At 38.6% G+C, this 17,647-nt stretch overlaps 2 non-coding genes across 2 annotated transcripts; both read right to left on the bottom strand.

Annotated features, from left to right (window-relative positions):
• Window positions 1-16,457: 16,457 nt before the first annotated feature.
• On the bottom strand, window positions 16,458-16,530 carry trnar-ucg. The gene has a single exon. It is a non-coding gene; the product is annotated as a tRNA-Arg (tRNA).
• Window positions 16,531-17,155: 625 nt separating this feature from the next.
• trnar-ucg lies at window positions 17,156-17,228 on the bottom strand. The gene has a single exon. It is a non-coding gene; the product is annotated as a tRNA-Arg (tRNA).
• Window positions 17,229-17,647: the final 419 nt, after the last annotated feature.

Here is a 17,647-nt window from a genome sequence, read left to right as displayed (position 1 = left end):
CTTCTTTAAGCCCAGAACACACCAACGGTGCATTCCAAATGGGATATATTGCCCTCCGAAGGGCACTTCGAAGTGAAAATAATCATGGCTGCCATATTGAAGGGTTGTTCCAAACCGAAGTGCTCAAAAATGGCCACTTCAAAGGGCCCTTCGGAATGAAGGATTTCGAAGGGTACAACTGATGGACACTTTGGGCCCCCATGATCCTTTGCACAGGGAAGTTCTTTGACGTCACAGAATAGGTACAGGAGGTTATGAGTTCGATTTTACCTATAAATGTATGTATAGTATTTTTCTATACTACTGTCATATTTATATGAGTTAGATTTTGTACATTATTATGGTCAAAATGACATTATACTTCTACAAAAATACTTTACAGCTCCCTTTATCAGTCCATTCAAATGTTTCAAATGCATAGACACAATATACAATATGGTGCGATAAACCAAAAATAAATAAATAAACTAACGTTAAACAAAGGGCATAGCTTGCACAATATACTCCTCCCTGATTGTCTCGTTAAGATGCCACTGAAGTGCGTTTCAAAAAAATAGTTTTTTGACCCCTACACCCTTCATCCCTTCGAAGCTCTCACTCCGGAGGGTAAGCCCTTTGAAGGGATTAGGGCACAGGGATGAGCCCTTTCCGAATGGAACGCAGGGCAAGTCGCCTTTTTTTTTTCGGCGGAGCTTGTCAGCAAAGAATATACACTAACAAGAAGCGACACTCAATAGAACGTTCCATTGCAACACCGGCGCCCAGCAGCGGCCCTGCGTTTCCGCCATTTTGGGGTGAAAGCGAGTCGGCAGTCCACTAGTTTCTATGGCAATATCAGCTGCTTTGTTAAAAAAAAAGTACATTAAAGCTGAAATCCATCCTGAATGACAACACAGAATAAAATACTATCACTAGTGATCATCAAATCCTTTTTACAGTTTATTTTACACACTTTGTGTTTAAGTCTTCCACTTTTTTCACAAAAACTTTGCTCTCTAGAAACCAGTGGCGGAGGCAGAAAGTGGATGGTGGGTGGGCCTCTAAAAGTGTGGGTGGGCCAGAATAATTCGCATCATCCCATGTTTTTCAACTGGCTTAATTTGGGAGGGGGAAAAAATGATGGACTGTCCCTAAGTGGCGTCAATTCATAAAAAGTCAAGGTATGACAAGTTCAAATTACGTTATTTAATATAATATTACGTGACAATATCAATTCAAGTAAGTCTACGAGATAAGAAAAACAAGACAAAACTGCAGTTACAACCTGAACCAACAGCACCAACCGATTAAAAAAAATAACCTAATAATAATAATAATAATCACATATTTGGAAATAACCTGGCATGGTAACAGGCAGCTATATGGATAAATAAAAATAACAAAAATGTCAGCTTACGATAAAAAAAAAATCAATAGGCTACTGATTTGAAACTTGTGACAAACGCTCACACATTAACCCGATCACTTTATTTAGCGTTCATGTAAACATACGTTCAGATTCATCGAATGAATTTATATTTATTTATTTAATTCATTAAAAACAGAATATAGCTTCAGCCTTATTCAAAGGCCACAGAAACATGTTCGTTTGTTACGCACTTCAATACATTCCAAGCAACGTTTTTGGTTTTCTTCCTATTTATTAAATATAGGCAATTGGTTGATGAAACAGTGTGATTGAAATTAAGATACAATTTCTACAAAACGAAATTCACTTTAAAGAAAGGCTTACTATAAAACAAAACTTAATGAAGTGGTCAAACTCATGTCTGACCAGCTGCATGTCTCCCGACATTGCGCATCCGTCATGCTATTCACTTTTCATAATCAACATAGTGAAATTTAAGAAATAATATTAGGCTCTATAGCTCTATAATATTAGGCTCTATAATATTTAAATATAAATATGAAACTAAATTGGCTATTTTTATCCCTCTGGCCGACGAACGTGCCGGCGCGTTCTGATGGATTTTTTCCTCATGGCAGAAACAACAATTCTTTCGTCAAGACTACAAATGGTCTACTTTTATTCGTGTACGCTCACAATAACAACAAAACCTTGTACTTTTGTAAAATAAAATAAATAAAAAACGGTGCGCTTTCAGCTGTTTTTTTCTGGGAGAAACTTTCTGAAACGTCTCAAACATGAACACCGCGAATAATTGTAGGCTACCTAAAAGAAAGAAACATCTCCATTCGACAAGAAATTCGTATGTCTGTGTTAAATAAGAGGTGATCCATGGGCGTCGGAAGCAAAAACAATGTGGGTGGGTCCTCCCTCCAATTTTTTTTTATGCAATTTATAGATAGATAGATAGATAGATAGATAGATAGATAGATAGATAGATAGATAGATAGATAGATAGATAGATAGATAAAAAAATTTTGATTTCCTTGGTGTACATATATGCATTTTAAGACGTTTTAAGGCCAGCAAATTATATAACAATAGCTTTAAAACCATGTCAACAAATACATACATGCACAGTTTTGAGGCAGCTTTAATCGCATGTTTGGTAATTTCATGACTTCATTTACAACAGAATAACGACGGTGCATGCCCGTAGCTTCTTTTGCGCTTTAGTTAAGCTATAATTAAAGTAATATGCAGTGCGCCGCCGCATTTGCGCGAACAATTCTTGAGTTCACGCCTCGAGCACAGTAGGCTATAGCCTAACGGCTGATTGGAGTTTTACTGGCATAGCCTGACAACATCTCATCTGACCGCAGTTCACTGTTGTTCAACTGAAGCTACCTTTTCCGCACTCGTTTGACTTGCGCCTGGCGCTGAGGCGAAGGTGGATTGCGCGTCTGAAATGTGTCCCGTTTGTTGTGGTCGTAAAGAGCTTTTCTTTATAAACGCGTTTTACTTAACGATGTTTTAAAAACTATCTTTATTTTTTGATATTTTTTATGTTCTGTTGGTGGTTTGTGGAGTAGCATCACCTGGGGGGGATTAGACAAATGCTGAATTAGAGACGGTAAAAGTGAGTGGGTCCAATATATTGGTCTTAAAAAGTACAATGGTTACAATGGTTCCGACGCCCATTTAATATATATATTTCCCTGGATCTGACTGGGTGGGCAAGCTGTCAATCTGGGTGGGCCCAGGCCTCCGCCCCTGCTAGAAACCCAGTCAGTTTGGGTTAAAATTCTTTAAAAGGCTTATAAACACTGAATTATTACCAACATATGAAATTAAGGACATGCATCAGAAAAATTGGGAATGTTGGAAAATAAATATATGAATATAACGGCTTGATTTGCAGTGTTGTCTAATGTCCATTAAAGCAAAAGTGTCCAAAAGTGTGAATTATGAGATAATGGACACAGCAATGCATCATGTATTATATAATATATATCATTATGTTTGTAGCGTGATCCATTAAAACGTACAATATAGCCTATTTCAATTCAGACCTAGATATTATTACTATTACTCCACTAGGTCTAAAATATATTGTTCGCTGCAAACATGATGATCTTAAATGTATTAATTATTAATTTACTATTAATAAATGTGTAAAGTTGCATAAAATGGAAATACTCAATAAAGAAGGTTAACTGCGTTACCTCAGATTGTTGAATGGTTGGATTCCACAACTGGTAAAATAAAACATATAAGACAATACAACATTTACTGTGGGAGCCATACAATTTACTGGTGACTTAATTTATAAAAACTGTTCTATTGCGCTTCTGATTTGGTAGTGAAATTTGCAGATTCTGGGTGCGTAAGATGTGAAGGATTCTATGGTCCAGTTAGTATTTTCAGACCATAATGGTGGCCGCGCTACCAGAGCGCCATCTAGTGGCTGTTACTCAAAAAAAATTAAAGTGTCACCTCTTGGGTTCTAAGATCTTTGTTGTCGGTCAGTCGGGCCATCGGAGCAGAATGGACATGCTACTTGGCCGTCAGGTGTCAAGCATCAGTTTGGTGTGTCAGGGCAACTTTGGACCCAGACGCTGCCGACGTGAGTCAACCCCACAGTCTGCTTTTGTCGCCACCAGTGGTGGCGCTAGGCCGGGGCTTGCAGGGGCTACAGCCCCACCAGAAATGTGCTTAGCACCGGCGCAGCCCCCCCAAGGATTTTCTAATGATTTTCATTAAAAAAGTTATTAAAACCTAAAAAAAATAAATAAATAAGGGTTAAGAAATGTTGTAAATGTGCCTATAAACAATGGTTTTACTGGGGGAGGAGTCATTGCACATTCAGGTATGGCATAATTGTTAGGTATGTTAGGAATAGCAATCAAGCGCCTGGTCAACAGCCATCATATTGGAGAGCAATGAAATATGAAGCAAAAGACCACAGACTTTAGACTAATCTCAGAATATTTCAGAAGATAACAACAAGATATCGTCGTCTTCTCTTGTATTGTAATCTGCTATTGGTGAGTAGCTAACCTGATCTTTTGAAAATTCACTCATGTTATAAATGTCAAATAATATGGATTTTAATATAAATTCTTAAGCTTTGCCTAGCCTAGTGGTGATGAAAAAATAAAGAGAAAATGTGTTTTCCATCTAAACATATAGATTAACGCGATAAGGCCCCTTTTTGACCGCATCTCATCTGCTTTTTCAGTTTCTCGCGCCGCGTTTTAAAACACAGTGGGCGTCAAGTTCAACTTCTGAAAACATGTCACCCGACACCCGTTTGCATTTTAAAATCACAAGCACGTTTCTTCATTTAAAGGGTTAGTTCACCCAAAAATGAAAATTCTGTCATTTATTACTCACCCTCATGCCGCTCCACACCTGTAAGACCTTCGTTAATTTTCGCAAATTAAGATATTTTTGTTGAAATCCGATGGCTACGTGAGGCCTGCATAGCCAGCAATGACATTTTCCTCTCTCAAAATCCATAAAGGTACTAAAAACATATTTAAATCAGTTCATGTGAGTACAGTGGTTCAATATTAATATTATAAAGCGACGAGAATATTTTTGGTGCGCCAAAAAAAAACAAAATAACGACTTATTTAGTGATGGCCGATTTCAAAACACTGCTTCAGGAAGCTTCGGAACGTTATGAATTAGCGTGTCGAATCAGCGTGTCGAATCTGCTGTTCGGAGCGCCAAAGTCACGTGATTTCAGCAGTTTGCCGGTTTGACACGCGATCCGAATCATTTACATTTACATTTACATTTATTCATTTGGCAGACGCTTTTATCCAAAGCGACTTACAAGTGAGGAATACAACAAGCGAGTCATCATGACGAGGCAAATAGACAAGAAGTGCTTAAGGATAAAAAAGGATAGGTATAAGAATTTTTTTTTTTTTTTTTTCTAAGATGAGGTTAAGTGCTCACGAAAGAGTTGAGTTTTCAGATGTCTTTTGAATGTTGCCAGGGATTCAGCATTCCGGATGAAGGCAGGAAGATCATTCCACCAGCAAGGGACAGTGAATAAGAATGTCCTGGAGAGTGATTTCAAGCCTCTCTGTGACGGTACCACAAGCCTTCGCTCCTTTGAAGACCGTAGGCTTCTGGTAGGAGTGTAGACTCGTAAGAGTGAGTGGAAGTAGGAGGGTGCTGAGCCTGTGGTAGATCTGCAAGCGAGCGTCAACGCCTTGAATTTGATGCGAGCAGCAAGTGGTAGCCAGTGTAGAGAGATGAAGAGAGGCGTGACGTGGGCTCTTTTGGGCTCGTTAAAGACGAGACGTGCTGCAGCGTTCTGAATCATTTGTAGAGGTTTGATTGTGCATGATGGCAGTCCAGCCAGAAGAGCATTGCAGTAATCAAGCCTAGAAATGACCAGAGCCTGGACCAGAAGTTGTGTTGCATGTTCTGTTAGAAAGGGCCTGATTTTCCGGATGTTGAAAAGTGCAAATCTGCATGACCGAGCTGTCTTAGCAATGTGGTCTTTGAAGGACAGTTGGTTATCAAGGATTTCTCCAAGATTTCTGGCCGAATTTGATGGAGTAATTGAGGATGTACCTAGCTGGATGCTGAAATCGTGATTTAGAGTCAGATTGGCAGGGAAGACGAGAAGCTCAGTCTTAGCCAGGTTGAGCTGTAGATGATGTTTTTTCATCCATGCCGATATGTCTGCCAGACAGCTTGAGATTCGAGCAGCTACTGTGGGATCGTCTGGATGGAATGAAAGGAAGAGTTGTGTGTCATCAGCATAGCAATGGTAGGAGAAACCATGTGCCTGAATGATGGGACCAAGTGATGTAGTGTAAATGGAGAAGAGGAGGGGTCCAAGAGCTGAACCCTGAGGAACCCCTGTGGTCAGTTGATGAGCTTTGGATACCTCCCCTCTCCAGGCAACCCTGAAAGACCTTCCTGTGAGATAGGATTCAAACCAGAGAAGTGGAGTACCTGTGATGCCCAGTGATGAGAGGGTGGACAGAAGGATCTGATGATTCACTGTGTCAAAGGCAGCAGATAGATCGAGCAGAATGAGAACTGATGATTTGGAATCAGCCTTTGCAATTCGCAAGGATTCAGTGACCGACAGCAGTGCAGTCTCAGTCGAGTGGCCACTCTTGAAACATATAATTCATTACGCTGATTCATAACGCTCAAAAGCTTCCAGAAGCAGTGTTTTGAAATTGGCCATCACTAAATAAGTCGTTATTTTGTTTTTTTGGCGTACCAAAAATATTCTCGTCGCTCTATAATATTAATATTGAACCACTGTACTCACATGAACTGATTTAAATAAATTACATTAATGGATCTTGAGAGAGGAAATGTCAGATTTCAACAAAAATATCTTAATTTGTGTTCCGCAGATTAATGAAGGTCTTACGGGTGTGGAATGACATGAGGGTGAGTAATAAATTACATTATTTTAATTTTTGGGTGAACTAACCCTTTAACTTACTACAGTATACATAGACGTACATACACTTATATGTCTATGAGACTGTAGTCGACAAGTTTTAATAAATCGTTGTTGAAAGAGCTGATAAGGTAATAATAAAGGTGTTAAGCAAAATTGATAGGCTACTGTTCTTAGTAACTGTGTACACTTTTCAATGAGACCTTGTAAAGGTATAGTTTAAGGTAAAATGGAAAATTACAAAAGTAAAATGCAATAAAGGCAGGGTATTGAAGTTATTAAGTTATTGATGTACAAAAAAATTTTCTTAGCACCCCCTTTGAACTGTTAAGACCTGTAGGCACCGGCTTGGTGTGTTCCGGGCGTTATGTAATGACGCAAAGACGAACGGCTGCAGAATTTCCCGCGAAAACCCACCAGTACAACTTAATTAGAAAACATTATTACAAGCTTACCTTGTGAATCGGGCTAAGGTAAGGAGATAGTTTTGAACACTGGCTGGTTATGTACTTGCTCAGAAATTGATTTTGGATAATTTAGCAGCTTTTAATTAAGAATTACACTTTATGAATATGCTTAATAAAATAATGAACTGAAGTACTATGTTGTTTTAAATATTTGTATTATAATTTCACATGTTTAAAATGGTCATAAACTGCATTTTTCACACTGTGAAACATTTATGCATAGGTGGAGGATAAACAAACTAAGGAGATGGGCTTCCCCTTTAAAAATATAGATTTCCATGAAATAGTTTCAAGTTCTGTGTTGCAACAGCCTACATATTTCAGCACAAAAACTCAAAATAAATTATTTGTTAGAGAGAGAGAGAGAGAGAGAGAGAGAGAGAGAGAGAGATGTCTGAATTACCTGGGTCTGTGCAGCGTCTATATTAACAATGAAGTTGTGGGTTGTAGGCTACTTAAAAAAAAAAAACGTTACCTCGTTGCTGGCTTATATAATGTAGCATCTGAATAGTGAAGCTAATATATTAATAAAATCTTAATCGCAATCTCCGAGCTCTATGTGCAAGAAATGTGTGTGTGCTTCAATGAAAGCACCGCATTAAGAACTGTGATTAAACTGACTGGAACTACCCGTGCAGGCTACACGGTTTGAACGCACACCTCCCAGCCAATCAGAATCGAGTATTCTGACAGACTATGGTTTAAATATTTTTATATATAGGCTGTTCAGCCATCTAGCGCTTTTATATGCTTTTTTATTTCTTTCCACCAGATGGCACTAATCTGCCTTCATATTTTAGATTCTACATACATTTGCTCTGTTTTTGATTTAAAGTCACCATAAAATCTATTATAAATTATTTATCCTTGCATGTCATTATTTTTTTTTTAAATTCATGTGTCCTTGTAATCATCAGTAAAAACAATGACATTTTCTCTTTGATGACGTGTGCACTAGCACAAGGGCTGACCGATAATCCTTTCCTCCCAATCTCAAACAAGCCTGTTGCTAGCTAGTTTACTTTTCCCACAATCTAAGGCAGTTACAGATTGGTAAATTGGAAATGATCAATACCGTTACCAAAAGAGCCAGACTGTAAATACGTAAACATTATTAGTACTAACTTTACCTTTCTTATTTTGGATTGTTGTTGAGCATTTTCCAAAAAAAAATCTCTGGTGCGAAGGTCAGAAGCACAGATACATTGTTTTAAAGAAAGTTGTAAGTTAACTGACACAATTGTGAAAAGGGCAGCAAATGACAATGATCCAATAATTTCCCAATTTGCAATATCAAGTCCTGCCATCAGGATGTTAAAGAGGTGTAATGAAGTGACAGGAAACAAAACTGCACAGTTCAGAGTGGCTTTTATTTCCAAAAGGTGCAAAAATGTGGTTCTCCAAAGATATACAGTGCCCCCACAGATGTATAAAACATCTGTGTATATATCAAGTATTGGATATAATCTGTGATAAAGTACACAAACACTGCACAAGCATTACTACAGGAAGCAGAAAGTCTCCAACTTGACAGCTCTGTTATCAGCTCCTCCCATGACACACTGATCTGTAAGGCCAGCTGCAGATGAAGTTAAACACACAACTAATGCTAGACTTGTGTCCCAAATGACATACTATACACTTACACTATGCACTCAAATGTCTTGTGCAGAAATTTTATTAGGTTATTCTGTCATACTCTTGGGATACTCCCAGTGGATATGCACAAAATCAGTCTGTCTTCCATCTTGTTTTGATTTCCAGCCTGACATCTCCTATGGTCACTTTGGAAGCTGAGTGGTAAAAAGGCTCAAAGTTAAAATTATTTGAGCTGAGACCATTGTGTTGATCTGCATGCAATGCTCTGCCATAGACAACACTGTAGTTGCATTCCATGCATTGGTAAACATGGATACAAATCATGTTAAAGGACCTTTAAAGGACCTATTATAATAAAAAGACAGAAAAAAAGAGCATTTACAAAGAACCACCCGAGTTTCCCACATCCTCAAATTGATCTCTTACTTACTGATGCTCCATGATTTACAGTGAAGAGCAGACAGCATTGACCTTTAGAATAATGACTGTAGTTTACACCAAAGTCCAAAGAACCATGATTGATCATTCCTATAACAGTCCTACAGAATAACACTTTAAATTAGAATTAGAATGAACACTTTAATATACATCTTTCTAACAAAAGGCTGTAAATGTTTTCGCTTTTCTAAAAAGCTAAACAAAAAATGCACATTTCTAAACACACACACAAGCAAAAAAAATGCAGCATGTCAATAGTAGAAAAAGCTTATGCCTATGCCTTTTGTATCGCAACTTTGCACATAAACATTTGAAATATATCAGTTTGTGTGTAATGAATGAATATAATATACAAGTTTCACTTTTTGAATGGAATTAGTGAAATAAATCAACTTTTTGATGATATTCTAATTATATGACCAGCACCTGTACTTACAAATTAGAGGCCTATTCTAACTTACGCTTTATCTCAAAAGTTCTTGAAAAAATAATAGTTTCACTTCCACTACACTGTTTTCTAAATCTCAGTTCAATTTATGAGATGTTTCAGTCTGGATTTAGATCCCTCCATAGTCCAGAGTTTGATCCTTTGAAGGCCCTAAATGATATTAATATGACATCTAATGTTGGAGATAATGCTATATTAACGCTCTTAGATCTTATCTCTGCTTTTGATATTATGTCCTTATCTCTCAACTTTAACATGGTGTGGGGTTGAAAGGAACTGTCTTAAAATGGTTCAGATCCTATTTGAAGGGCTGCAAATTCTCTCTAAATTTTGGCTCATCTGTGTCATCTGCTGCTCATTTCACTTCAGGGGTTCCTCAAGGTTCAATATTGGCCCCTACACTTTTTTCTTTATGCTCCCTTTGGGTTTAACTATTAGTAAACTATTAGTCCTTTCATTTTTATGCAGATGACACCCATCCCTCTTAAACACTTTGGAAATAATACATTTGAGCCTGTGCTGGCCTGTTTAGAGGCAAATTTCTTAAATCTAAATGAAAATGAAACCGAAATAATCTGCACTATCCTCAATTACATCACTTTACGTCTTTACCTAACACTTGGGTTAAGAATCTGGTGTGCTGCTTTATAGGGATTTGAAAATTGATAAGCAAGCAAACAGTTATCAGATCTTGCCTTTTTACTCCATCTTCTGATCAAGGTTAAGCCTTTCCTTTCTCCTCAAGTTTTTGAATGTGTGATTCATGCGTTTTTATCATCTTGCTTAGAATAACTCTCTGTATTATGGTAGAAACTCTGCTATCATGGCATGACTCCAGATAGTCCAATATACAGCAGCAAGATTATTAAAAGGTATCCAAAAACATGACCAGATAGCCTCAATTTTAACATCTCTTTAACAAGTTTGTTTGCCCATATAATCCTTAAGGTATTAGGTTAGCTAATTTGGCTTGCAATGAGGAGGGGCTCGATGAAGCATCTTCAACTCGAGCTCTGACACACACCCCCAGTGAATAAATATGGGATATGAATACATAGGGCAAGGTACCTGAGATGAAGGTGGAGGCTCGCTCCTCCCTAAATTACGTTTAGGAACTTCACTAATTTGAACAACATTGTGCCACCATATATTTCTGATCTTCTATTTTTCCACAGCACTTCTAGAGCTCTTAGATCAGGGACACGAAGATATTTATCTGTTCCTAGGTACAGACTAAACTCTGGAACAGTCTGGCAATTTCCATTAGATCTGCACCAACACTACCAGTTTTTAAGTCTTTATTAAAAACTCACTACATCTCACTGGCTTTCAGTGTTCCCTAAATGATTACAACATATTGTGAATGCTTTGGGTTTGACTGTTGGACCAGTCAGCTTCTATGCATTTTTGATGTAGACCAGCTATATGGTTTCTGACTGTATTTTCTGTTGGTTGGCTTCTATACCAATCATTATATGCCTTTTATGATTATAACTTTTAATTTATGTCTTTTCTTGGTATTATTTCATTTGTTTGTCTGTGTTGTAAGGCACATTGGTCAGCTGCTGCTGTATAAATAAACTTTGACTTTGACATTAACTGGAGTGAATCTGGAGAAATTTCATTCGATTGGACATGATTTGGTAAGTGTCACGATTCCCCTGTGTTTTGTGTTTAAGGACTTTTATGGTGTTTCATGTCTTAGTTTCCTGTGTCTGTTTATAGTGTCGTTCTTTTGTTCATTGGTTCCCCTTGATAGTATTCACAGGAGTTCCTTTTTTCCTTTATTAAAGGAACTCCCTTGTTCATTTGTCAATTGATGTTCCACTGTAGCTCCTGTTTGACTCTTGTTCCATATTTCCTGTTTGACTCTTGTTCCATGTTTCCTGTTTGACTCTTGTTCCATGTTTCCTGTTTGACTCTTGTTCCATGTTTCCTGTTTGGCTCTTGATCCATGTTTCATGGTGCCCCATGTTTATTACTTTGTTTAGTTTGTTTTATTTTATATCTTTAATAAATCTTGATTTTCACTTGGATCCTCCTCATCTCACCTTCTTATGCCTCAGCTTTACAGTAAGACATACCTGTCTGGCCAAATAGATCAAACAGGGTTTTGTGGCTTTCCTATAAGGCAAGGTGGTAAGATGTTCTTTACTCATAGTTTGGAATAAACAATGTCCACACAGCGATATCCATTTCAAATGCAAATACATGTTCCTGCCACCCCTCCCTACTGATACATGTGATGTTAACAGGTGACTACACCTACACCACTGGTACACACCACCATCTAGTGGACGTGAACAATCATTACATTGGACTCTTGGCTCTTGATTTTTGCTGTTTGCAGATACTTGAAAGAGGAATGTGTTTTGGTGGTCTATACAATTAAGCCATTGTGATAATTACATTGAACTTATATATTTTTATCCTTGTTTTTGAATATGCAAGTGCTTTCTTGTTTTCTCTAATGATTGTTTTGTCTGTTAATTTGATTTGTGCAATTTGATTTTTTTTTTTTTTTTTTATGTTTATTGAACCTTTGGAAGCACAATGTAAAGCGGTAAATAGGTGTTTTTTGTATCTATTTGTAACAGCTGGCTTTTGAGCTCTCTGGGGAAAGTCTGTGGTTCCTTGTTAGTTAAGATGCTGCAGAAGTGTTGTGTCCTGTTAATAAAATCTACAATCAGGGATGATTAACTGTGTATGTATGGACACAAGAACATATCATTTATATGTGCTTGTGTCCATACACACACACAGTTAATATGCACGTGTCTACATGCACGTTCATACATTCACATATATATATATATATGATCAGGTTTATAAAGTGGAAGCCATGAAAGCCATTACACACTGGGGTGACATTTAGTATTCCAAGAAATGGGGCATCCTGAACAACATGTACACACAGAAACGCATACAGATGCACATCATCTCATACAGTCATACGTTTTTTTACAGCTCTATAGCACATTTGATATGCTAAGCGTTTTGGGGCGTAGGCCAGTGGGACTCACAAATTGGAGTACCTCCAAGGACAACCCCTTTCCTCTCTGTCTCTCTTCCACTCCCTGTCACTCCTTCTCTTCCACAGACCCTCAGTTCTGTAATACAGTAATGAATCAGTGTTTGACGTCATGGCAACCCCTCTGCTCCTCCTTTGCCCACCTATAGGCCACGTTAGCTAGAGATTTATGAGCTTGATCAGCAAGAACAGAAAGTGAATGAGTATGATAGAGATTCACAAACAACATATAAACAAATAACATCTATTTGGATGTTATTTGTGCATAAGACTTATACATAAGTACTGATATTTGTACACTAGTGTATGCAGCTGTGTATCTTTAACATGAATCCTGGCCAGTCCACATTCAGGTACAGGTTGCTCAGGCTGCCATCAAGACCTTCTACTGTGTAAAACAATCTTTAGAATGATTTATTTTCTCTTATTACACATTTTCATGTCACTATTGAAGTTTGTTTTTGCTTGTCTTTGTCTAGTCTATTGACCATAATACAAAACTATATTGTTGACAGGTGTTTCCTTTTAGCATTAGCCAAAATTAACCAAATATCCAGCTGTTAAAAAGAAAGAAAATGACACATACACAGCAAGAAAATATAAATATAATTTCACTCTCTAAGTGTGTTTACACGACAGCAATGTACTAAAAACGGAAAAGTCTTTTCTTTGTACCAATGACGTTATCAAACCTATCACAGTTCACATGGATCCAAAAAAATGACTAAAACGCTTATGCATGCCAGACAAGTAGTTGGCGATGTCATTTTGTAAAGAAAGACTACGTGTCTGCACATACTCATTCTTTTACAGAGCACTCGTGCCAAGCGTGCATATCCACCTTATTTTTACAGTTTACTGCACATCGATATTCTTCTCATTATTTCCCTATAGGGGCTAATAAATCGGAAGTCTCGCAAATTCACAGAAAACACCTTACTCCCGCATTGAAAAATAAGGTATGGCTTTGTTGCAAGCTTACCGGGTGGACCTGCTGAAAGATCTAGATGATGGCCAGGGCCTTTCCCCTGAAGCAGTCATCGAGCTGAGATCTTGCCCTCTGGGCCATCAAACAAACAGCTGCCACTATCAGTCGCTTGATGGCAGCAATGGTGGCCACGGAGAGATATCTGTGGGTTAGCCTGGCTGACATCAGTGAGAAAGAAAAGTGTTTTCTCCTTGATATGCCAGTATCACCCTCTGTGCTTTTCAGCACATCCGTTGTTTAGAGAGGTGAGGGCACAGTCTGCGGCATTTAAGAAACGAAACCATGCCATCTCAGATCCATGCCTCAAACCTCAGGGGCCCCTGGGCCATCTCAGTCTGAGGACTACAAACAGGCCCAGAGGCAGAGTGCTCTTGTAAATTTGCACTTGTAAATTTGTCTTGAAGTTGTAGCTGAGTGGGGTTCCTAAGCTGGTGGCTCCTTCAAGAGCATTGCTATGTATTAAGGTTGAAGCTGCCTCCCCCTATTGGTGGGTTCTTTAAGTAGGCAAATCCCTTGAGTGTAGGGAAGTTGCGGCTACCTGCCCAGATGTTGGGTCCCTAAGCAGGCGGCGCCTTCACAAGTCTTTGTATGTACTAAGGTGAGCGACTTCCCCCTCATAGCAGGTTCCTTAAGCAGGCAGCTCTCTTCGGTCTCTTAGAAGTGTTAGCTGCCTCCCCCGAAATTGGGGCCCTTAAGCAGGTGACTCCTTCATGAGCTGTTTCAAATGTGTTTCGGTTGAAGCTGAGGCTGGGTTCCTAAGCAGGTGGTCCCATCACAAAGTCATTGCAAATATAATGTATGGCTCATGAGGTTAACTTCCTTCCTCAACTGTTAAACAGGAAGTTCCTTCATGGGTAATGATGGAGTAATGGACTATCCTCACCCCTGAGGGGGTTCATTTTAAGTAGGAAGCTCCTTAATACCAACAGATGGTATTCCCTCCCCTTAGTGTTGGATTTTAAAAGTGGAGGCACCTACTTTTGGCAATTGAAGACTGTGACATGCACGACTGGACCCACAATACACTTTTAGAAGAAAGGTATTTCTTGGAAATCCTTTTAAAGGGTTAGTTCACCCAAAAATGAAAATTCTGTCATTTATTACTCATGCTCCAGACACATAAGACCTTTGTTAATCTTCGGAATGCAAATTGAGATATTTTTTAAATTTGAGATATGAAATCCGAAGGCTCCGTGAGGCCTGCGTAGGGAGCAATGACATTTCCTCTCTCAAGATCCATAAAGGTACTAAAAACATATTTAAATCAGTTCATGTGAGTACAGTGGTTCAATATTAATATTATAAAGCGACGAGAATATTTTTGGTGCGCCAAAAAAAAAAAAAAATAACGAATTATATAGTGATGGCCGATTTCAAAACACTACTTCATGAAGCATCGGAGCGTTATGAATCAGCATGTTGAATCAGCTGTTCGGATTGCCAAAGTCACATGATTTCAATAGTTTGGCGTTTTGACACGCGATCTGAATCATGATTTGATACGTTGATTCGTAACGCTCCAAATCTTTTAGTTCATTAATGGATCTTGAGAGAGGAAATGTCACTGCTGGGTATGGAGGCCTCACTGAGTCATCGAAATTTCAACAAAAATATCTTAATTTATGTTCCGAAGATTAACGAAGGTCTTACGGGTGTAAAACAGCACAAAGGTAAGTAATTAATAACAGGAATTTTCATTTTTGAAAAATGGAACCCAAACCCACAATCCTCAGCTCCGAAGGCTGATGCCTTATCCATTAGGCCACTGGGCCACAACTGCAAGCAACATAATTAGTACTGCGGCACTAGAATATTACTTTCATAGCGTTACATAATATTTTTAAAAAGTGGTACTCTTGAAGAAGGTTTTTGATGAGTAAGATGTGAGTCAATCGCAGATGACCCAGATGGGACTCAAACCCACAATCCTCAGCTCCGAAGGCTGATGCCTTATCCATTAGGCCACTGGGCCACAACTGCAAGCAACATAATTAGTACTGCGACACTAGAATATTACTTTCATAGCGTTACATCATATTTTTAAAAAGTGGTACTCTTTAAGAAGGTACACTTAGACTCTGTACACGAATCCTCACAGCAAGTATCAATTAAAGTTCAGAGAACACTAGACATCACACAACTGCTTTTCGGCATAGACTCAGATGACCCTGATGGGACTCAAACCCACAATCCCCTGCTCCGAAGGCTGACGCCTTATCCATTAGGCCACTAGGCCACAACTGCAAGCGATGTAATTAGTACTGCGGCACTAGAATATTACTTTCATAGCGTTACATAATATTTTTAAAAAGTGGTACTCTTGAAGAAGGTTTTTGATGAGCAAGATGTGAGTCACTCGCACAATACCTAGCTTCAAGTATTGTGTACTTAGCTCTGGTCCCATGCGTGCAGTTTCACTGGAGTAGATCTGATGTATTAGAGTAGTACCGTCATTCCAACGGATTAGCATTACATTGTAGGCACTCCCCAAGAAGAAGAAACTTTTATGCAACCCAGATATGACTCAAACCCACAATGCACTTTTAGAAGAAAAATATTTCATGGAAATTATCTTAAAGTTCAAGCAGAGACAACCATCTGTATCTTAGGCTCTGTACACAAATCCTTACAGAAAGTATCAATTAAAGAATGAAGATCTCACACAACTGCTTTTCTGCACAGTCTCAGATGACCCAGATGGGACTCGAACCCACAATCCTCAGCTCCGAAGGCTGATGCCTTATCCATTAGGCCACTGGGCCACAACCGCAAGCAACATAATTAGTACTGCAGCACTAGAATATTACTTTCATAGCGTTACATAATATTTTTAAAAAGTAGTGCTATTGAAGAAGGTTTTTGATGAGCAAGATGTGTGTCAATCGCACAATACATAGCTCCAAAGTCTGGCCCCGCATGTGCAATTTCACCAGAGCAGATCTGATGTATGAGAAAAATATTTCTTGGAAATTATCTTAAAGTTCAAGCAGAGACAACCATCTGTATCTTAGGCTCTGTACACAAATCCTCACAGAAAGTATCGATTAAAGATTTGAGATCTCACACAACTGCTTTTCTGCACAGTCTCAGATGACCCAGATGGGACTCGAACCCACAATCCTCAGCTCTGACTGCTGATGCCTTATCCATTAGGCCACTGGGCCACAACTACAAACTACGTAATTAGTACTGCGGCACTAGAATATTACTTTCATAGCATTACATAATATTTTTAAAAAGTGATACTCTTGAAGAAGGTTTTTGATGAGCAAGATGTGAGTCAATCACACAATACTTAGACTCTGTACACGAATCCTCACAGCAAGTATCAATTAAAGGCCAGAGAATAACAGACCTTACACAACTGCTTTTCTGCACAGTCTCAGATGACCCAGATGGGACTCGAACCCACAATCCTCAGCTCCGAAGGCTGATGCCTTATCCATTAGGCCACTGGGCCACAACTGTACGCAACATAATTAGTACGGCGGCACTAGAATATTACTTTCATAGCGTTACATAATATTTTCAAAAAGTGGTACTCTTTAAGAAGGTTTTTGATGAGCAAGATGTGAGTCACTCGCACAATACCTAGCTTCAAGTATTGTGTACTTAGCTCTGGTCCCATGCCTGCAGTTTCACTGGAGTAGATCTGATGTATTAGAGTAATACCCTCATTCCAACGAATTAGCATTACATTGTAGGCACTCCCCAAGAAGAAGAAACTTTTATGCAACCCAGATATGACTCAAACCCACAATGCACTTTTAGAAGAAAAATATTTCATGGAAATGATCTTAAAGTTCAAGCAGAGACAACCATCTGTATCTTAGGCTCTGTACACAAATCCTCACAGAAAGTATCAATTAAAGATTGGAG

The sequence above is a fragment of the Megalobrama amblycephala genome, linkage group LG4, assembly GCF_018812025.1.
Source record: "Megalobrama amblycephala isolate DHTTF-2021 linkage group LG4, ASM1881202v1, whole genome shotgun sequence".
Lineage (NCBI taxonomy): Eukaryota > Metazoa > Chordata > Actinopteri > Cypriniformes > Xenocyprididae > Megalobrama > Megalobrama amblycephala.
The sequence above is the reverse complement of the archived record's forward strand: the minus strand, read 5'-3'. Positions and strand labels throughout refer to the sequence as shown.